At 46.7% G+C, this 23016-nt stretch overlaps 2 long non-coding RNA genes across 3 annotated transcripts; one reads left to right on the forward strand and one right to left on the reverse strand.

Moving 5' to 3' along the window:
- The first annotated feature begins 204 nt into the window (after window positions 1-204).
- LOC120372438 lies at window positions 205-16637 on the forward strand. 2 transcript variants are annotated; one of them, XR_005584965.1, is made up of 3 exons: window positions 205-567; window positions 3483-3558; window positions 16202-16637. It is a non-coding gene; the product is annotated as an uncharacterized LOC120372438 (long non-coding RNA). The 2 variants fall into 2 exon arrangements; XR_005584966.1 differs by lacking the exon at window positions 16202-16637 and adding an exon at window positions 4702-4809.
- Window positions 12420-19809, reverse strand: LOC120372437. The gene is made up of 3 exons (XR_005584964.1): window positions 19406-19809; window positions 14220-14488; window positions 12420-12532 (listed from the first exon to the last, which is right to left on the reverse strand). It is a non-coding gene; the product is annotated as an uncharacterized LOC120372437 (long non-coding RNA).
- Window positions 19810-23016: the final 3207 nt, after the last annotated feature.

Here is a 23016-nt window from a genome sequence, read left to right on the forward strand (position 1 = left end):
CGGGATTCACCTGACCCTTCATAGCCCCATTGCTGGAGGGCTGCGGTCCTACTAAGCTTACCCTGGGACAGGAGCAGAAGAGATGGGTCCTCCAGGCCTGCTTAGAGAGCCCTTGTGGAATCAGCCAATCAGAGCCCAGCAGGCTCAGATAAAAGGAGCTGCAGGGGCTGAGCAGGTCAGTCTCTGGCTGGGACCAGAGTGGTTAGGAAGGAGGCTCAGCTGATAGGCTGTGCTTACTGGCCCTGGAAGAGAGGCTCTGAGCACTCTAACCCTGAGCTAAGGGGAGAAGATGCAGTGCAGTGGCCTTAGCCCTGAGACGGCAACAAGGCTCCTTTAGAAGTCCAAGAGATGGGCTGGATTTAAAGGACCCAGAGCTGGGGCTGAAGACCTGGTGAGGGCAGTTTGGTGATCTTTCTGCTACTCTGGTAGGGGTCCATATTGACTGTGTGACCCGGCTGGAGGGCTGAGCTAGTGAAGATTTGCCTAGTGAGGCTGGCAACCTACAGGAGGAGCCAGGAGCAGGAAAAAGATTGCAATACTGCACCCAGCTGCTAGGAGGCACTTAAGGTGAGTGCCACCCTGTCACAATCCACCACAACCTCCAAATCTTTGTCAGAGTCACTGCTTCCAGAGCTAGTCCCCCATCCTGTACATTTTGTTCCTAGATGTACACATTTACATATAGCTATATTAAAACACATCTTGCTTGAACCGTTTCTACTCAGAGAAAGAGCTAAGACAGGAATAGGGTGTCAAAGTGACTCATGCAAGCAGGGGACAGCAGGCAAAACCCAACTATCCCTTCAAGAATGTTGCTGCTTGCCAGAACTGCTGAAGTAGCTAAATTAGGGGGAGCATTAGGGTGAAGAGGGTTTAAGATTGTGCTTTGCTAAATGTTACGTTTCCTGGTGTAAACACAGGGGAATTAGATTAAAAACATAAATACTCTAGCTAAAAGGTTGCACTGTAACACTACTTTCATTTCTAGAATTCAGAATGATAACACACAAGAACCCCACCCCAACAGAGCGAGACAAAGCAGGCTGCTCCCTAAGGCAGAGGCACCACTCACTCCACCTGACTGTACGCTGGCTCTCTGCAGACTGCTGGCAGGCCCTTGTTACAAGTTTTGCGAATTTTGCTTGGACATATTCCTGGAGGTTTCATTACATGACATAATCTTTAATTAATGATTAATCTTTCATTCCTGGAGACTCCAGGACAATCCTGGAGGCGTGGCAACCCTAGTTATTGCACACTTCCCTACAAAGCACTCAGCCTGCAGACAGAACCAGGAAAGCTCCCTGGAGCTTAGTGACAACACGGTTTTCAATACACCACAGCAAACCTTTCTACCTTCTCTAGCAGAAAGTGGGCTGTTCCGCAGGTGGTTACTCTTTGCTTGCTGTCATTTTGTGCGGCAGTGAAGGAAGAGTGGCAGTGAATTGGGGAAGTGGCAAGTGAGCTGGATGTGTGTGTTTCTGTTCCATTCATTCTTTCACGACTGTTTTTTAAAGCAAAGCTTGCAAAGGAAGACCTAGCTCGGGCAGTTGAAATTGCTCCTAGCGACTGCATTTCACATGTCCCGCTACCTTTTATCACACTTGCCACATTTGACTAGGGTTTGTGAGTAGCCCTATGCCACACTGGCTCAGATCCTGATTCATAAAATCTGGCACAGTAGTATGCTCAATTCAAAGATGAGACTCAGTGGGCAGCTGCGTTGGCTGGGCACAAACTCCTATTTCAATTGCCATTCCTGCCTCTCCTGGTCCTCCTCCTCCTCCAATTGCTGTTCTATCCGCCATTGACTCTGTGGCTCCAGGTTCTTATGGACACCTGGCCCCCTCCAGTCAGGACTCAGATGAAGATTTCTGTGTGATCTGTGGTTAGTCTGCAATTGGTTGGATGAGTCTTGGGATCTTCTGAGACTTGCAGCTTCTGGGGTTTCCTTGTAGCCCAATGTAAAGCTGTGAGCAATGGCTACAGATCATAGAATCATAGAATCTCAGGGTTGGAAGGGACCTCAGGAGGTCATCTAGTCCAACCCCCTGCTCAAAGCAGGACCAAACCCAACTAAATCATCCCAGCCAGGGCTTTGTCAAGCCTGACCTTAAAAACCTCTAAGGAAGGAGATTCCACTACCTCCCTAGGTAACCCATTCCAGTTCTTCACCACCCTACTAGTGAAAAAGTTTTTCCTAATGTCCAATCTGAGTCCCCACCCAGGTTCCCTGTAAGCTGTGCGGCCACATGGCTGTAAAGCTGCCTATTAAGCCCTGTGCAGGGGCTCAGGGCTGCAGTGGGGAGAGATGCCTCTCCCCCAGCATGGATGTGCCGTGACTGGGGGAGAGGCACCCCTCCCCACCAGCCCCAGCGCAGATTTGCCCCTCCCCATTGGCCCCAATGCGGACCTGATCCACTTGGACTTACTGCAGCTGGGGAAGAGGCGCCCCTTCTCCGGCCCCAACACGGCAGGGCCGCCCGGAGGGGGGGGAGGAATGGGGCAATTTGCCCCAGGCCCCCTTGAGAATATAGTATTCTATAGTTCTGCAACTTTTTTTTTATGGAAGGGGCCCCTGAAATTGCTTTGCCCCAGGCCCCCTGAATCCTCTGGGCAGCCCTGCAACACGGACTTGCCCCGGACTTGCTGTGGCTGGGAGAGAGGAGCCCCTCCCTCGGCCTGGGCCAGGGCTGCTGGAACTGCTGCAGCTGGGGAGAGGCACCTCTCCCCCTTCCCTGAGCTGCTGTGGTGAGAGAGGGCTGGGAGGAGTCCTCTCTCCCCACCACAGCCCTGGCACAGATTGCACCCCAAACCTCTCATCCCCAGCCCCACCCCAGAGCCTGCACCCCCAGCACTCCAACCCTCTGCCCCAGCCCTGAGCCCCCTCCCACACCCTGAACCTCTCATCCCCAGCCACATCCCAGAGCCTTCACCCCTAGCCGGAGCCCTCACGCCACTGCATTCCAACCCTCTGCCCCAGCCCTGAGCCCCCTCCCACACTCCGAACCCCTTGGCTCCACCCCCACCACACATCACCTCCATATTGGTGCACATAACAAAATTCATTCCGCACATGGACATAAAAAATTAGAGGGAACGCTGCCCTCCTCCCAGGAGACTCAAAGCCCAAAAGTATTCTGTTCAGGCATAACTCCTTTTTATAAGGGGTGGGTGATCAATCAGAAATGAAACCATGTGACTTAGAAGACCAATTAAAGAACAGGGAATATGGTGAGCTCAGAGGGACAATTATTTACAGAGGGGAGAGGGGAGTTTGATGGGATTTTAACCAAACAATTCAACACTGATTCGTGATTGAATTTCAGTCCAGGGATTCAAAGAAATTCCAGGCAGGCTCTTATTCTGTCTTTGCATAGAATTCCAAATGGCTTAAAATAATTGAAAAGGCCTTTGGCTTTTGAAGATTTCCACGGCAGGATCCATGAATCACCATTTGTCTTTTAAATTCATCTCCTCAGGTTCCCACAGCCTGCCTGCTTTTCCGTGGCGAGCTCTGGACCACGGAATTGCTCACCAGCCTAGAAGATGATAGAGGTATATTTCTCCAGCGTTAACCTTTACAGGGAGTAAAACTGAGGTGTTAGGCAATTACCAAAAGATGAGGTGATGGAGCAGCTTGGGAAACTGTCCTGTAATAAATCAGTCTGGGGTGAACCAGGAAGCAGTGAGGGAAGGTCAGAAGGAAGGACCAGCCAGGCACTTTGGTTTTGTTGCAGCTCTACAGAAGAGCCATTTTTTGGCTGCTCTTGCATCCTGACGGGCTGTAGTTGTATGTCGTAGTGTTATTTGGCAGGGCTCCACTTGGTGGCACTGCTGCCCTTCTCTTCTCCTGGCAAAGATGCAGCCAGAACAGGTTATATGTTAGACAGGGGTAGGCAACCTATGGCACGGCACGCGAACTGATTTTTCGTGGCACTCACACTGCCTGGGTCCTGGCCACCGGTCCGGAGGGCTCTGCATTTTAATTTAATTTTAAATGAAGGTTCTTAAACATTTTAAAAACCTTATTTACTTTACATACAACAATAGTTTAGTTATATATTATAGACTTACAGAAAGAGACCTTCTAAAAAGGTTAAAATGTATGACTGGCACGCGAAACCTTAAATTAGAGTGAATAATGAAGACTCGGCACACCACTTCTGAAAGGTTGCAGACCCTGGTGTTAGGAGAACAGTAAAGCTAAATTATGGGCAATAATTAAATCTGTGTGAACATTAGTTTGAATAATATTGAATCACTTAGATTTAAAGCCCTCCTCTTGCCTGGATTGGCAAAGCCTGGGCATACTGACGAGATAGTGCCAGGGCTGGCATGAGGACCAACTGTAGTGCGGGTTTCCAGTGAAGTTTGGCAGATAGATGGTAGTGAGAAGTTGCATTGGCATCTGGCAACCGAATTCCTGAGTCACGTGGCAGATCTCCACAGAGCATTCCGTCGCCTGCGTCACCCTCTCCACCTGCCTGGCTCTCCACAGCTGAGTCATGCCTAGCAGCTTTACACTGGGGAGATGCTCTGGTTGCAGCCACTGGCAGCCAGCCTTTGGACCATCTGTGCCTGGGGACACCCCCAGAGTAGACAGGTCAATCTGACATGAGCTGTGATTAGCACTTATGCAATATGGCTTGGTGTCAAGCAAGGTTAAGTGCTACTGGGACCTTTTCCTGTCTATATTAGGTGGTAGCACTGGTTTAGCCACACCAATGGCAGAGCATCAGTGTCTGAAAGTCCCAGAGAAGACAAGGCCTTAGATGTTCTCACAGATCCTTCTCCAAGTCCAAGCAGCAGAGGTGCAAATGAATACAGCTTTTTCTGCACTTAAATGTGTGTGTACTTTTTCCATTTTTTTTGTGGGGGTGGACATACACTTTATATAATTACATTCATGTCTGTTGTTTTTAACACTATTTCCTATGGAATCTATACCAAAATATCCTTTTAATTGTTGTTGTTTTTCCATTCTTTCTTTTGGAACATCATTTCACTAACTAGTTGTTCATTACAGCAATTTGTGTGATTTTTTTTCCATCAGAAAATGCACGGGGATTGCAGACAGGGTCAGACGTGAGGTCCCTCTAGTGCAGTAGCATAGCTCAGACAGTGGCTAATAGAGGATGCTTCCAAAGGAAATGAAAGAAACCCAGTACAGGACAATGCTAGATTAACCCACCCGGTGGGGAAGGTTTCTCCTAAGCCCAGGCAGTTGTTAGTTGACTTATGCCCTGAAGCATGAAGGTTTACATCCTTTATAAATGTGTTATCTCATCTAACCTAATGGTCAATGATCTATATAAATGTCAAATCCAAACAAGCTCTTGGTGGTAGTAATATCCTGTGGCAATGAGTTCCTCTGGCTAGCTATGCATTGTGGAAGAACTGTTTCCTTTTATCAGTTTCAACAGCATCACCTTTCAGTTTCATTGATTGTCTCCCTTTGGTTTTCTGAGAAAGGTAAACAGTTATGTTCTCTACACTATTCTTTATTTTATACATCTCCTGTATAAACTGAAGGGTCCTAATCTTCATCTCTCCTTCTGGAAGGGGGTCTTCCCATGCCTTGGATCATTTTATTGGACTGTTTCAGGACCTCCGCTCCTTCTGCTAGACCAATTTGGAGAGGGAGGCAACTGGAATTCCAGGGAGTACCATTTATTTCTCTAATGTCAGGGCTATTGTCTAGCCCATGCTTTATGCAGCCTCCTTGTTGCATTACAGAGAAGTTTTCACTGAGGAGCTCAGATCTCTTTCCTGAGTTGATGCTGTAGTTTTAGAATCCATTAAGTTGTAGAATCCATCCACTGGATATGTGTAGAAGTGGTAGTATCTAATAAGTGTATATATAGAGAGAGATGAGCCTGACCCCACTGAAGTCAAAGGAGATATATCAACTTACACCGGTTGAGGATGGGTCTGGCTTTACATGTTGAATGGGAGGTAGGCAAGTCGGGGCGGGGGGGGGGGTGTCAGAGGGCTAGTGGGACATTTAAGGACCTACAATGAGTCCACCTGCCTCCTAGGCCTTTGACATCTTGCCTCGTGGGCGCAGCAGGTTCTCTAGAGACCAGATCTCTGTGGTGTCCTGACCCTTGTACTCCTCAGCCCTGTTGCCTGTGCTGGCTCCTTTATTCCATAGTCCGTTGCCCTGTTGCTCTTCTATCAAACACTGCTACCTCCTTAGAAATGACAACCGGGGGATGGAGAGGAGTGGATGTGGCACAGAGGGTAAGGACTGAGGGGGACAAGGTGGAGGTGACCAGGATGGAGTGTGGAAGGGCATATATTGAGGAGGCTCAGGGGTGGCACATGGGGAGTATGAGAGGTGCAGACAGACTGCAGAGGAAGAGCAGGGATGCATACATGGGGATACAGAGGACGGGTGCTCCCATTTAATGCTGACTAACATCAGGGAAAGTCCTATCCAAAGTCCCCAAAGCCAGTTCTCCGAGCCAGACTTGGACCCCCACCCATACCTCCAGCCCTGGGCCCAGTTCCAGTTGGCAGAGATCAGCAGTTCTGCACTGAAACCACAGAGACCAACTCTGCTGAAGTTCATGAATCTCCAGATTTCCAGCAGCCGGGGGTCTGGGCCAAGAGGGCATCCCTGTAAGAGCCACCCCTGTCAACATTACCACCCTGCTATCTCTGGGCTCTAATCCTCTTCTTTACTCTTTCCTACAGCCAGCTCCAGACACTCCTGGTCTCTGTGCACCTTCCCTAGAGACAAACTGCACCTTTCTTTTCTACTGGAAACACCAATTACTGGCTGCTTCCTGTTGGAGACTTCCCAGGAGTTCTCTCTTGCTCCTTTCTGCTAGCTGTAGCTTAAAATCAACATGTCTCAAAGTCAGATGGATTTCCACGAACCAGGAGTTTGGCTGGGTAGCAGGTGGGTTGGTGTACATTGGTACTGGCAGGGCATGCGGTGCGGTGACCCTTAGCATAGGAACATGCTTGTGGAGATAAGTAACGTGTCCAGACCCACCCGTTGCAAGCAGAGGGAGGGCTGGATACAGTGCAGCTGAGCTGCTGGCTGGCGAAGTAAGTCAAAACACACTAACAAACTGACACACCAATTTGCCCGTCTCGCAAAGCACACAGCTAGCAGTGCACCCCCAATGTGTATGCAGAGGCTGGAATACCCCCTTAGCTGTCCCCACCCAGCCGTACTTACTGCAAATGCCAGGGGCCAGTGTGCTGGATTCCCAGTGCGTGCAGCTGGCAGTTAATTTCTGGTGGTCTGTGTCTTTCACTGCACCTTTCCTAGCCATGGATTTTCAGGAACCCCTCTCCAGCCACCATGCTGCCCCCTCACAGGGTGTCTCAGCCAGCCATGGAGTCAGGGCCAAAATCACTTTGCCCAGGGAGAGCATTAGGACAGTGGCAGTAACACTGGGGTCACCATCCCACCCTGCAGAATCTTCAGCAGTCCCTGCCCCAGGGATGGAGCTGTCAGTTGCCCTCCTGCTATCATCCCCCTGGAGAGCACATTGCCATCCCCTTCCCAGGCAGTGCAAATCCTTCCCAGCAGGTAGGAAAAAATCCAGTGATGGCAGGGTGACCACTGGAGAGTGGTGGAGGCTAAGCCCTGAGGGGGATGTGGGATGGGGTGCAAGTGAGCAGGAGGGCATGGCGGGAGTATGACAGACTGGAGGCAAGGAGGCTGCAGGGGAGGGGTGGACAAGAGGAGTGCATGGAGGGGCAGGACTAGGGAAAGGACCATGGCCTGCTACAGGCTCTGCAGGCCTTAGAAGAGTTAAGAGGGGCACACTGACAGGGCTGGCTCCAGGCACCAGCTTATCAAGCAGGTGCTTGGGGCGGCCACTCCGGAGCGGGGCGGCACTTTCAGGTATTTGGCGGCAATTCGGCGGAGGGCCCTTCACTCTCGCTCGGAGCGAAGGACCTCCTGCTGAATTGCCACAGATCGCGATCACGGCTTCTTTTTTTTTTTTTTTTTTTTTCTGCTTGGGGTGGCAAAGCCAGCCCTGCACACTGATGGGCTGGTCATGAGCTGGCTTGTTCTATCCAGAAGATGGCTTAGGCCTCGTAAGCACACCCCGACAGCCTGATGTTTGTGGCAGAAGCCCAGACACCCCCCCATGTCTGCTTTTACCCCTGAATCTAGCACAGGAGGCTGTCTCCAGCATCACCCAAGGATGCTGAGTGAGTGGAGACCCCCCTGTGAGTCCCCTTTCTTCTCTGTTTGAACTAGAGCAGATCTCTTAGAAAAACACCTGATCAGGCTTTACAAATTGCCAGTGAGGGAGTCCCCCCCGCCCCGACCCTAGGTAAATTATTCCAATGGTTAATTATTGTCACCATAAAAACATACACCTTTTCTCCAGTCGAATCTGTCTAACTTCACCTTATAGCCATTGGATCTTATACCCTTTTCTGCTAGCTTGAAGGGCCCATTATCAAAAATTTGTTCCCCATGTAGATATTGATAGACCATAATAACGTCACTCCTTGACCTGCTCTTTATTCAGCTGAATGGATTGCACTTGTTGAGCCTTATTACTCTAAGGCATCTATTCTCATCCTTTAGCCATTCTCTTGGCTCTCCTCTGAACCCGCTCCCAGTTATCAGCATCCTGCATAACTGTGGGCACCAGAACTAGACACAGGACTCCAGCAACCGTAGCATCAGGGCCAAACATAGAGGTAAAATAACCTCTCTAGACCTACTCAAGATTCCATTGTTTACGAATCCAAGGATCACATTAGTATGAGTGTTTAATAGTGTATGGGGGGGGGACAGTAAAAATGGCCAGTGCAGTTCCGGACTCTGTATGGAGACCCTACACCATGGGACAGGGCCCTTTCAAAGTACTCTTTGGGATTGCATTTTGTTTCAGGCCCCTCCAGGCCAGCAGGATGGCAGCAAATTGGAGGGAGGAGTTCAGAGAAGATGAAGGGGCAGGTGGGACTCATTGAGGGGGAAAAGGAAAAGAACAAAAATATATTTGGCCCGGTTAACCGCTGAGTGCAGGCCACGTGACAGCTGTCTGCTAGGCACGGGGTGTGTGAGCGCCAAGGAAACAGACGGATCATTGAGGGTGCTCCGGAGGGAAGGGGAATAATGGAATGAAAGGGAGCAAAGGGAAATGTGCTCTTAATGCAGCCCACATTCCCATTTATTCTATAACATTATCAATTACATTTGGATTATTATTACTTATCCAACCCATGGAGCGGCGCGGCCAGCTAGCTCCTAATGGGGAACCGTTACAGGCAACTTATTAACGAACAATGCGTCATTAAGGGGGGAGAGCTTCAAAGGCTCATAAATGCATTTCAAAGGACACAATACGCATAGAGCCTGCAATTGTATATCTGGGGGACATGGCAAAATTCGTAACGAGGAATAGACTGGGTTCAGTGTAATTAACTAATTCTTGATCAAAGGGGTTTAAGAATGGAATGGTCAGGGGATTCAATTGTGGATTTCCTAACGAACCGGTGTATGCCTGAGCTGTTGGACATATTTTCTTATGGAAAAACAGAGCAGCGGATCTAGCCTTTAGTTTCTAGGGAGGTGAAAAGAGCTAAGCCCAGGGAAAGAGCATCCCAAACAGAATGTGGCTCTCAAGAAGCACAGATCCACATGCTTTTTGGGAGAGAGGGGGCCTGATCTTAGAATCATAGAATATCAAGGTTGGAAGGGACCTCAGGAGGTCATCTAGTCCAACCTGCTGCTCAAAGCAGGACCTATCCTCAGACAGATTTTTACCCCAGTTCCCTAAATGGCCCCCTCAAGGATTGAACTCTCAACTCTGGGTTTAGCAGGCCAATGCTTGGTGACACATGTAGCCTTATCTATATTTCTGGTTAGCGCTACATCACGTGTGTCAGCCTAAGGTAGAGAAGGGGCTATGGCAGGTGAGTTCTGCTTACATACATCTGTTCCCAGTGGTGTTTGGCTGTGTGCGGCGAACATTGTTGGAAAGGTAGTGGTAGCATCCTGTACCATGTCAGTCTTGATTACTTGTGTGTCAAATCCTCCACCAAGCAGCTGTCTTGTGAGGCACTGGTATAGTTCCAAGTGCAATGGGGCCCTGCTCTCAACTGGGGCACCCAGACACAAGCATAATACAAACAGTCAAAGAGAGCATGTGGGCTGAGATCACAAAATCCCTGAGGGGGAAAAGGCTTGAATTATTTCCTCATGAATACAGCAGGTTTAACTAACAGCAGAAGCCACCAGGGCCAGTTTACACTGCTGTAAAGAGCTCATGGTCTATAGGTACATGGGGCAGGAGCGGATGCAGGTACAGAGGTGAGGTGACTTGGAGGTGAATTGGAGGATTGGGCTGAAAGAAATCTGAGGTTCAATAAGGACAAGTGCAGAGTCCTGCCCTTAGGACAGAAGAATCCCATGCACCACTACAGGCTGGGGACCGACTGGCTAAGCAGCAGTTCTGCAGAAAAGGACCTGGGGATTACTGTGGATGAGAAGCTGGATACAAGTCAGTAGAGTGCCCTTGTTGCCAAGAAGGCCAATGGCATATTGGGCTGTATTAGTAGGAGCATTGCCAGCAGATCGAGGGAAGTGATTATTCCCATCTATTCGGCATTGATGAGGCCACATCTGGAGTATTGCATTCAGTTTTGGGGCCCCCACTACAGAAAGGATGTGGACAAATTGGAGCGAGTCCAGCAGAGGGCAACAAAAATGATAAGGGGGGTGGGGCATATGACTTACGACGAGAGGCTGAAGGAACTGGATTTGTTTAGTCTGCAGAAGAGAAGAGTGATGGGGGATTTGATAGCAGCCTTCCACTACTTGAAGGGGGGCTCCAGAGAGGATGGAGCTAGGCTGTTCTCAGTGGTGGCAGATGACAGAACAAGGAGCAATGGTCTCAAGTTGCAGTGGGGGAGGTCTCAGTTGGATATTAGGAAAAACTATTTCACTAGGAGGGTGGTGAAGCACTGGAATGGGTTACCTAGGGAGGTGGTGGAATCTTCATCCTTAGAGGTTTTTAAAGCCCGGCTTGACAAAGCCCTGGCTGGGATGATTTAGTTGATGTTGGCCCTGCTTTGAGCAGGGAGTTGGACTAGATGACCTTCTGTGGTCTCTTCCAACCCTAATCTTTATGATTCTATGACTTGTTCAAGGTCCAACAGCCGGACTGAGGCAGAACCAGGATCCTCTGCCTCCACATCTTCGCCTTTTGTTATGTGGGGAGGAAAGTCTTGAATGATAATACCTCCCTTCTCTTGTAATTCCTCCTGCTCTCAGCTCTGCCATGCTGCTAATATGGTTCCAGAGCTGAGAGGATATGGAGACACAATATATTAGCTCTTCTTACACTGGGTCAGGTCCTTACTTGGCCAGGTCCTTGGCTGCCTCAGAATAGGGAGTAAAAGGTGGCTTTAAGAAACCCAGTAGTTCAGACTCATCAGGTAAGTCTGCCCTGTTGCAGACCTGTACTGGCCCTACTTATATGTTAACATACCACATCACCATTCACTCTGTGCTGGTATACACAATATGGAGGATGTGCAATGTGGCCCTGGGTTATGTTGTTATGGTGTAAGAATTTGAATTGTGTGACCTTCAGAGGTGGAATTTCTGTTGCATTCCCATTTGTTCCTAGAGGTGATATATATTCATTATTAAAAAAACTCTGCATTAACAGAATATTAAGATTGTGCATAAAAGTCAGGAAATGCCCAAATTAAGGTATGGATTATGGTTTACTCTAATTACATGATCATGTATATTTCTCAAATAGTACAGATAACATCATAACATTGTCTTCTACCTACCTTAGCCCATCTTGTAATATTTTACACTCTTTCAGTCTGTCTTGCATTAATTGAATGCTCCTAACACTCTACTATCTGAAACAGATATTTTTACGTTGTTGCCTTCACTCTAATTGCTCCTTCAAGGTGCTGAGAAGTCTGGCCAGGATCCAGCAAAGCACCTAAGTACAGGAATAGCCTCTCTGATATCAGTGAGCCCAGAGGTTCAGGGCAATGGAGAATCAGGCCCACTTGCTTTGGCTTTATGTAGCCAGCATTGTGCCTGACTTCTTCTGCCATCTCCTACTGGAATATTCATAAAGACTTGTGCAAAATCTTGCCCCAAGAAAAGGCTATAGTGCTGTCAGGTCTTATCCTGAACTCACAAGCAATCAGAATTGGGTTTTTAGTTAAAAATATAATTGTTCTTTGTCTATGAAGGGGGCATCTTCTAGTCCTGCAGTAGTTTCTCCTATTGCAGAAAGTTGGTTTGCTCACTTTACAAAGGAAAATGTATTATGAATTTTCCCTTCATTCCTCTTCTTTTTTTTCTCCACGTTTAACAACTGATTTGTGTGTTGCATGAAAGTTACACAGTTCTTTAGATGCATTTGCTATTTTATTTTCTTTCATTCAAAAATATGTCAGTAATCTTTTTGTTAACATGAAAGATAAAGGATTAGTAATGCAAGATGCAGTTTTCTTGTAACCTTCTTGAAAGCAGACTATAGTTTCTTATCTGGCGCTAACATTCATTTTCCTGAAATGAAAAAAAAAAAGACTTCTTAAAACGAAATAAACTATATTCGATTCAGACAAGCATTGCTAGCAGAGAAATTTATTGCAGCTAGCAGAATTGAGCAGCTAAACAGAAGTCCTTCTTTCCCAGCAGTGGATAATTTTTAAACAAAATATATAAAATTTTGCATATAAAATACAATTGCAAAAAGAAAAGGACCGTGACCAAGTCCAGCATTGATCATAAACTAAATATTACAAGACGTGATTGTCCAGTTAATTCCACCAACCACTTGAGTCCAACAAAGCATGTGAAAAATAAAAACCACAATGAGATATGACTGTGCTTGGCTGGTGAGTCTGAAATAGCACTGCAACAAGGAGATCCAGAACCTAGACCTGACTTCCAACTAACTAGGCTGGGACAGACTGGAAGACTAGGAGGCAATGAAGACATTATCCTGGATGTAACTCCACTGATTTCATTAGACTGACATAAAAAATGAACCCAACCTAATAGTATCAGAGGGGTAGCCGTGTTAGTCTGGATCTGTAAAAGCAGCAAAGTCTTGTGGCACCTTATAAACTAACAGACGTTTTGGAGCATGAGCTTTTGTGGGTGAATACCCACTTCGTCGGCTGCATTTCATGCATCCGACAAAGTGGGTATTCACCCACGAAAGCTCATGTTCCAAAACGTCTGTTAGTCTATAAGGTGCCACAAGGCTCTTTGCTGCTTCAACCTAATAGATTGATCTCTAGGGGAATGGCATATTTCATTAACCCTTTGTACGCACTGTGGAGGTTCTACCTACTGTATAGTGTAGCATCCTATGGAAGATCAAGTGGCACATGATATGAATTCTTTTAAACTAGGCATATCAACCCCCCCCCCCACTCACCAAAAGCAACATTTCAAATTTCCCCACCAAGTGAACTATGGCCCAGCTCCTCAAACGTGCCTAAATATCTTTTGAGGAACTGGGCCTATTTGTTCAACAAAAGCCTTCTGCTATGCTGGTGGGAAAGTGACCATTACGTGCCTGAAGGAAGGGGATGGGGTATATACACCTGTTCTTTTCATCTTTGAATGGGCCACAATTTTTATTAAGATTCCATTTTAAATGGTTTAAAAAGGATTATATTATCAATAGATGTTTTCATAAATGATTAGTTAATTGTTCTATGTTGTCCTAGAGTCCAACAGGTTGTTGGTAGTTAGGGTTTACAACCATCTAAAACATCTTTTGACTGATGTGCATATAACTATAACACATGCTACCCATCTCTGTAACATGCTTATAACATCTATTAACCTGTATAAACTATATATAAATGGAACTTAATCTAAAGCATGACCTTAGTATGTCTAGGCCAAATTCTCAGTATAAATTGTATTGACTTCCTTTTCATAATGAAGTATGTTTTTATAGTTTAAGTCTTTAAAATGTCTCAAAGGAGGAGTGGGAGCTGGAATGAAGGTCTGGAACTGGAGGAGCTAGAGGGCTGTGAGCCATGGCCCCAGAAGGACTGCAGGACCAAGCACAGAGTGTAGATGCTCTGAGAAGAGGGTAGAGGGGAATCCTGGGAACACAGGTTAACTGGAAGGTGACATGGATCCCTGGGGCCTGGGGATGAAAGTCCAGCTGCCTGTGCCAGCTCCCCCCAGTTCCCCTGTACGTGTGGTGGCACATTGCAGTAGGGCTTACAGAGAGGAGGTTGATGGAAGACTCTGCCTTTGAAGTACTACTAAAGCCTTTACATTCTGCAGTCTCTGAGAGGAGGACATCACTGGAACATGGCTGAAGCTGATAGAAGGGTGAAGCCTACTGACTTAGCCCCTGCACAAGCGGCTGATCCCACTGTTCTGTTTGTGTACACATCATCTAACAATGAGAAAGTCTTGAGCCATAGATGGTCTCCTTCACTTCACTCCACTCACACATTTCAATCTTTAGAATTGCAGCACACCACTCAACTGAAAAAGAACAGAGATGATTGGTTGAATTACCATCAATGTCACTAAGACACTGCAGTGCTTCAGAATGTCCTGACTCTGATTATGGTCATATCAATGAGACTCAATAGTCACTACTAATTTTGCTTAATTATATCTCATTTCTTCAAATGTAGCTTTTTTACAAGTAGCAATGAAAATGTATGTGAGAGAGAATTTTTGGCTCTAGGAATTTTGGATAGATAGCTAGGAGGTCTCCTGAACTGTTATAATCTCAGGCTGAATCCATTTAAAAAAGGGAGTTATTCAAAAATGTTTCTTTTGCAAAAATTATTATGTTTTTAATCAGCACAATCTTATAGAAAATTCAGTCAGTCCAAAGAAGAGTAAATATGCTAAAATTAGAGCCTACATTCTAAATGTAAAATGAGTGTAAAATCCAAGGATTACTGTAATTTCAAATCTCTACACATCTTAAATTTCAACACCATTTGGGAGCCTTCATAATAGTCATCCTCAGATGACTGTAACCACTACAGATATTTTATTCAGAATTGCTTGATTAGTTTGTACAAATCTATGCTAGCATTTTGAGTTTTTTACAAACTGTCACAAATATTAATTCAAGTATGTGATATTTCAGAATTTGCAGTTTGAGAGGTGAGATTAGTCAACTAATTCACATGGTATTGTGTATATTCTCTGATTGGATGACCTAACCTTTCTATAAATTCTACTTGAGCCAAATTTCATTGTCATGAAACAAATTTAATTGCTTGATCAAAGAAGGCTTTGAGCTTCTTTGGGGGGAGGGATAGCTCAGTGGTTTGAGTATTGGCCTGCTAAACCCAGCATTGTGCATTTAATCCTTGAGGGGGCCACTTAGGGATCTGGGGCAAAATCAGTACTTGGTCCTACTAGTGAAGACAGGGGGCTGGATTCAATGGCCTTTCACAGTCCCTTCCAGTTCTAGGAGATAGGATATCTCCATTAATTTAAACTCAATTCTTAGGCGAGTACTAATAACTCATTGGCAGTCTATACAGCCAGTCAAAAAAAAAAAAAAAGCAGTTTGTTCCAGAAAATCTGGAGCATTCTCATAAAAGAAAAGTTGAAATTAAAAGAGCCCACTTGCAGAGTTACCTTGAAATCAAGCAATCATTTTTTGGAATTTGGTATGAAAGACTAAGGAGCTAACACCCCTGCCCCATTTGTCTCATTTTGGCCTATTCAGAAATCATCTTCATTGTAGATTTCATACAGTTTTCCTGAATAAGCACACACAGATGCCATTTCCCACATTCCTTCAGTCTGACCCCCCCAGTTAGAGCTGCTTTAAACTCTAAAGAACACAAGGTGTGATCTAGTGAATAGGGCCCACGACTCAAAGAACATTGGTTCTAGTCCCAGCTCTTCCTGCTTGCTGTGAGATTTTGCACAAGTTGCTTTCTGCCTCTGTTCCTTTGTTTATCTTGTCTGTTTGGGGTCTGGACTGTTTCCTCAGCCCTTAGAACAGTGATAGAATGTGCATATAGGAGGAATAAACAGAGATCAAAGTGGAGAAATGGAAAAAGAAAAGCTAGGTGGCCCAAGAGAGAAGAAAGGACCAAGAAGTGGGGCTATAAGTGTTAGTACAATGGCCACCATAACTGTGAGCTTTTTCCCAGGGTCTCTAGACACTATCAGTCTAAAGTAAACAACTTGCATTTCATGGGGGCTTAATTCTCTTTGTAGGCAAGATGGAATTAAAACAAACATTGACAGTTTGCCATGAGGACTACTCTGGGCTATGCGGCTCCTCCTAGCTAAAAGCAGACCCAGGAATAAACAAAAAGGAAGCCATTCATCCTGAAAGAGGTCAGCTGTTCCTCTCCTGCCAGAGAATGGCAAGAAACCCTGTTGCCTCAATTTCAGCTCTCTACAGGAGCACAGTCATTGTGGACTAATACAAGAGCAGTCATTGTGGACTAATTACTTGTTTTTTAAAAATGTGATTTTTAAAGGGTTAAACAGGACTTATATAAAAAGTGTTGGGTTTAAATAGCAATTAACTAATGGGTCCTCAAGATGCAAAACAAGGTGCTTTTCCCCCAGCAGGTGGATTTGGTTAATGCTGATTTAGCATAATAAGGAGCTTGCATTCTCATCTTTGTTTATAACCTAATTTGCTGTGGATACTTTGTTTTGCTCCTGAGAAATTTGATATTTTCTGTTACCCAGAGAAAGAATAATTTCCTTGGATTGCATTCTGCTCTGTCCTCTGCACTGGACAATTTAAATGAGATTCTAGTTTTTCTGGCTGAAATCTTTGGCTATGGACTTTAGTGGGTCCCCTCGTCCTGTGCTAACAGAGGTGTGATTGCATTTAAGGAAAAGTATGTTTTCATCTCAAAGAAAAATCCCCCAAACCCAATCTCCCCCCCGCACCCCGCTCTATGTGGGCACACATGCGATTTTAAGATTTTATATATTTCATAAGCTTTTATGCCTCTAAAAGAGAAGTGAATTTGTAGCGAGTTGAGCTGTACTTCAGAGCTAGGAAGTAATTCAGGGTGAAGCCTGTATTAATCTCAGGTGAGAGCAATATTTAAATTCAGGCAACCAGTGAGAATATCAAATGGGGAACTCTTTACAAAAATTTCAAATTGTAATATGCAAAGCTTAAAGAAAAGAAACCCCAAGGGAACAGCTTTCCTCTAGAACATTTTGTTCCAAACATCATCTCTTTGCCATTACTTTTTTTTATTTCAAAAACCCTCCCTTTGCCATTTTATATTTTTAAATTAAATCTTTCCATTTTTAAAATGAAATTCTTTATTGCTTCGGGACTGCGAGGGGGGAGGGGATGCAGGCACTGGGGTGTGGAGAACAGCACCTGGGTCGGAACTTCAGCTAGCACAGAAGTATTAGGCAGCACTGGGGAAACAAAGAATAATTGCTGCCGCCAGGGGCTGCCCCAGCCTGTCTTTGGAGCATAGGCCAACAGTGATGCAAATGGCAAGCTGGAGATATCAAGGGCCACCCAATCTGGTCCAGGAATAAACCTCACCAGGCTGTCTGTCAGGACCTGACCGGCCAGCTTTGACCCAAAGCCACTAAAACATGCCACCTCAGTCCAACCCCCAGCATTACAACCCCCAGTTACCAAGCTGGGGACACAGCACACTATCCATGGATGGGCCCATAAATTGCATTTTTCTTTCCTTCTGATCATCCTTTCAGGTCAGAGTCAGGCTGCCAGTAGCCCTGCGGACACCTGAGCCGCCAGAGCTGCTTGCTGAGACCCTCAATTAGCCCATGAGTGGCATGAGCAGAGCCAATCAGTGAAATCCCCTGCCACTTTAACAGCACCCCATAAACTGAAGGGCAGTGGCCAAGCAAGGGGGCTTAACTTTACCCCAGCTTGTGGGACCCGGAGCGGTTAAACACCAGGATGAACCCCCCTGGAAACAGCTCACATTGCTCCACCACCTGTCTATGTAGCACAGAGCCCCATGGCTGTGAATTGTGGGGCGGGTGAGCATAGGATGGGTGTTATGGCCCACGTGCCATGCTGCAGTATGGGCAGAGGCCAGTGGGGTTCAGGGGCTGCTGGGTGAGGCCGCTTTGGATGGAGCAAGTACTTGGATCACAACAGCAAGTTATGGAGGGAGGGGAGAAAAGGTGGACAACTGAAACCGGAGCCAACAGGCTGGATCCCTCCTGCTGGGGCATGGGAGAGAGAAGCAGACCATGACGCTGGTTACAGAAGCAGAGACTGCTGGAGACCCTTCAGCGTCAGGGGCTCCCCTGCTGGCTGCAGAGCATCCAGGCTGTCCCCCCGCAGCCAAAGCAACAAGCCCCCAACTACCCATGGGACAGGCTGTCAGGGAGCACTCCCAGAGGCGCCCTCCTTGGTGTCCAGCACTTATCTTCATCAGCTACCTCTCCACTGCATGACCAACAGCCAAAATAGGGAACAATGGGGCTTGGAAGTGGAACTGTCATCATCTTATAGAACTGTAGACATGTCCGGCTGGAAGGGACTTTGAGAGGTCATCCAGTCCAGCCCCCTGTGCGGCAGCAGGACCAGCCCTGGCCAGTGATGATGGGAATTCCACAGCAAGGATTTGTCCAACAGCAGGGGCTGAACCAGGGACCTCCAGAGCTGAGAGCAGGAGTTGCTACAAAGCCAGGTGTTCTAGCTGGGAGCTGTAACAATCACATCCCATGTGGACCTGCTGTGCTTGTAACCCATGCTGGCTGGTAGGTTACAGCAGCACTGACAGATTGGATGGCATGTAACTGCAGAGCTGGTTGTTAAGGACGATTTCTCGCCAGCTGGAGTAAGTGAACCAGCTTTGCAATTTGAGAAGAGGTGTAGAGCTGTGACCGGCGGCTATGCTGCTGCAGGCAGTGCCAGTGCCTGGGAACAGACCCACACTGAGCAAAGCCAGTCTGTAATCACACTTCACAATAGTGTGAAAAAATCCAAGGAAACAGCCCCCCCCCCGCCATGGCCAAACTGGGTATAAATCAGGGGGCTGTAAATATGCAAACCCCTCAGTTGGGGTGATTGGGAAAATTATTGAGACAGTATTTGTGCGGTGGTGCAAGAAGAACATAAATGTTTTGGTTGCAAGCTATGACAACTCTCTCGGGTAATGCTGCCAGACAGAGGGGGCACAGGAGTACGCGGAGCAAATGTGGCATTCTGGAATTTGGGAGCCTGAGAGTAATTGCATCCCCCCAAAAAATAAAGGAGCATTTTGCACTGTGCTTTGGGAGTTAGCGAGAAAGGTTCCTCTTCTTTGCAAATGGGTGACCTTGGTGTGTGAACAGGGGAACAAAGATGGTGGGTTTAATAGAAGCTCCTTCCCCTTTTGGCATGGGCACATTCTTACTGTTCTCCACTCAGTTCATGGTCATTGTAGCAGACAAAACCCATAAGCCACATACCTTTAATTCTGTTTCCCAGAATCTGCAATGAGACCAGCACTGGCTCTAACCTGCTGCACCTGAACTATTTGTTCTTACACTGACAGTGCTCCAGAAGCAGCATTCAGACTCTGATGCATGCAGTCACCCACCATCTGCCCAGCCCTGTGCCCAGGCTAGGATTGGGGCTGGCCGGGCAGGAGCAGTCGCTCTATCCCACTGCAGGAGCAGTCCTCTGGCATGTTAGTGCACCTGTGTGGGATCTGGGGCTTTGTACCCTCTCTCAGATTCCTGTCTGTCTGGAATAAGCAGAGTCTCTGCCATCATTTCAGTAGGGGGACTCCTCCCAGTAACATGCCAGACAGTGAATCTACCAGACCCCACCAAGCACTGGGCACCTGTACCCTATGCAGCTCCCTGATGTCCAGCTCCCCTGCCAGTGTCTGTCTCCTGAGACCTGCCAACTCATGACATGTTCCTGGTTACTATGGCAGCACGTCTGTGACGATGCCTTTAGCAACACAAGAGCTCTGACCCTTGATAGATTGTAGCCTCTGACTGCTCCGGTATGAGGCCTCAGTGCTGATGGGAGGTGACCTGAAGGGACCGGGTGGGGGCATCCTATGGCATTTGGTACTGACTGGGCACTGGGAAATGGCTCTCACTCTCTCAGGCCTGGGGCCCTTATCCTACTGGGCACCGCTCCTGGGATGGGCCCTTGTCGAGTGTCTTCTGGAGATGGCAGTAGCAACAATGTGATTTCCCCTGGGTTCATGCATCCATCCATTCCCTGAGGCTCTCTGCAGGGGTTCTGGCTGGCTTGGGTCAGGCCCCACAGATCCTGATTGGCTGGTGTGTGGCCAGACTGCTTCAGCCATGGTTGTCTGGCGTGTGGGAAAATAGCTGGCTGTTGGAGTCCTTGCAAGGCAGCTGGGCTGGGGTGGCCTATGGTGAGGTTGCCATGGGTGCAGTTTGAGGTACAGCATGTTTGTATTGGCTGCTGGTGCTTGCACCTGGATGGGCCCCATTCATATTTCCAAGGAGGGCATTTTTCTGGGTCATCCCTCTCACTTTGCCAGGCCCAGCGGCCTCAGGCCCGGGTTGTAGTCTCCTTTTAGTGCCATGTCCATACAGCACATGGCTTTATGGGTGCAGTCAGAGGCGAGCCTTGAGCTGTGAAGCTCAGCTATGAGGCCAGGTTGGCAGTGATATGCCCCAGTGCTCGACTGTGGCTGGGGGCTATGCAGGGGCTGAGGGAACGGAGGCATGCCCTGCCTGACCACATTAGACCTTTGCTGTGGCTCTGGATGGTGGAAAGGTCTGGCTGCTGGCCTGATGCCCAGCTTTTGGTGTAGGTGGGGACAGGTGAAGCCACTAAACCTCTGTGTGGACACGCTGATTCAAATTTAAAGTGGCCTTAATTTGATTTAATTTAATTCCCTTCCAAAGTCTCCTACACAGCCTTTATACCTAGATGTATATTTTTGATTGACTTCCACACGGGCTAGCAGCAGGGTTTGAACCCACTTTTCAGCACCACAGGACAGACTTTTCCCTGTATAAGCTACAGGCGTAACAGATGTGGATGGGACTGTGATTGTTGACATGGCCCAGAGTTGGCAACTCTCCTGAGGCATTGATGCCCCTCACACAGGCCAGGATGTGGGAGGGGATGGGTTGGCAGGTCAGCTGGGTGAGCCAATACCAGAGGATTGATCTATAGTCCTTGCGCCTGGTATTAGCCATGGGAAATAGGCTCCCAAGCTTTTTGTGGAAGCCCCAGGGCTGCCTGATTGGAGCTGAGTGATGCTATGTATGACAGGTTCGGTGAGAGAGAATCCCTTGGGACTGTCACCTGATGTGCTGAAATTACCTCTGAGCCTGGTTTCCTTGCCAGCTTGGGACTCCAGAACCCTGCCTTGTTGAGCCAGACACGCCAGTCTGCTGCAACATAGACCCAGGTCTGGTCCACGCCCCCAAAGCTGCAGACTTTAACTGAAAACCACTCAGCAGGTATTCCTGTCTCCAGAACCCAGATATCCAGCTCCCAATGGGATCCAAACCCCAAATAAATCTGTTTATTCTGTATAAAGCTTATACAGGGTAAACTCATGAATTGTCCACCCTTTATAACACCGATAGAGAGAGATGCACAGCTGTTTGCTCCCCCAGCTAATAATCACTTACTCTGGGTTTAATAATAAACAAAAGTGATTTTATTAAGAATAAAAAGTAGGATTTAAGTGGTTTCAAGTAATAACGACAAAACAAAGTAAATTACCACCAATAATGGCCCACACTTTGCATAATTACAATAGGACCTCAGAGTTTAACTTCATATTTCTAGTTTTAGATACAAGAATGATACATACATACAAATATGATGAACACACTCAGAAGATTATAAGCATTGTAATGATACCTTACAAGGGACCTTTTGCATAAAGCATATTCCAGTTACATTATAGTCACATTCCAAGCATATTTTCATAAAGCATATGGAGTGCAACATCACACTATGTTCCAAGTGTTTATGAAACCGCTCAAGTCAGAAAACCTTGTCCATTTTGTGGGTGATTTTCTGAGCTTTTCACTCTGACTTCTGGGGCTAGGTGACCTTCCACTAAGTCAGGAACCTTTGACGTTTACCTATCACTACGATTTTCACTTTCCGAGACCTAGCTTCACTGTTTTGTTTCTCTCCTGCAACAATTTGGCATCCCTCACACATACTGCAGTACCATGAATTCACTTAGCTAGGTGCTGATTAAGAATATGCCATCAGTTACTGCAACAGAAACAGAAGTCTGGCCTCAGGTCCTGACAGGTAAATAAAGGAGGAACGTATTGTATAGTGAGGATTCCTATGTTATTTCTCTTAATCAGGAGTGGGAAGTCAGACAAGAATGGGTCCAAGCAAGGCTGTACGAAAGTCTTCAGTGCCAGAGAGGGAGAGACAGAGTTACTTTAGTGATGAAGCTGTTTCCTTATTCTAATAAAGTCCCTTGTTCAGTGTTAGAAGAAACATCTCTTTCTGTGATTCTTTATCATGGCACGTTCCTCAGCTATTTTGTACTTTGAAGTCATTAAATAGGCTCTGTTATTGATTCGTGATTTAAACAGCTTGTTAATTTATTGCTGAGGGTGTGGGAAATCAACGTAATAAATGTGCATGGTATGTTACGTATTATAACACACCCACACAGGGAGCATTTATTCGTATGTGAGCCCCATATTTATATCAACCCTCAAGCTGAAAACCAGCTCCCAGGTCAGTGAACATGGTGACAGATGACATGCTATTATCAGCTCTGTCAATTAATTAAACGATACATTATGCTTATGAGGATGAAATACAGAGACACTCTAGATTAAGTGTCTCAATTAAGTCTTTAATTTAGATTTAATAAGTGAGTTATAACATGTTAATAAAAGATCAATTAGTTGTTGAAAGAGCATTGATCCAGGTACAATAAATACATCAGGGAGACATCAAGTTGACATTGAAGTAACTGGAGATTGCATGAACAACACATGTACAATTAGATTTTTAATACAGTAAAACTGTAATGAATGCTGACACATTTCACTGACATTAACTGGAGAGTGTAGGAAAGCTGTGATGTCTCTTA

The sequence above is a fragment of the Mauremys reevesii genome, linkage group 9 (genome assembly GCF_016161935.1).
Source record: "Mauremys reevesii isolate NIE-2019 linkage group 9, ASM1616193v1, whole genome shotgun sequence".
NCBI lineage: Eukaryota > Metazoa > Chordata > Testudines > Geoemydidae > Mauremys > Mauremys reevesii.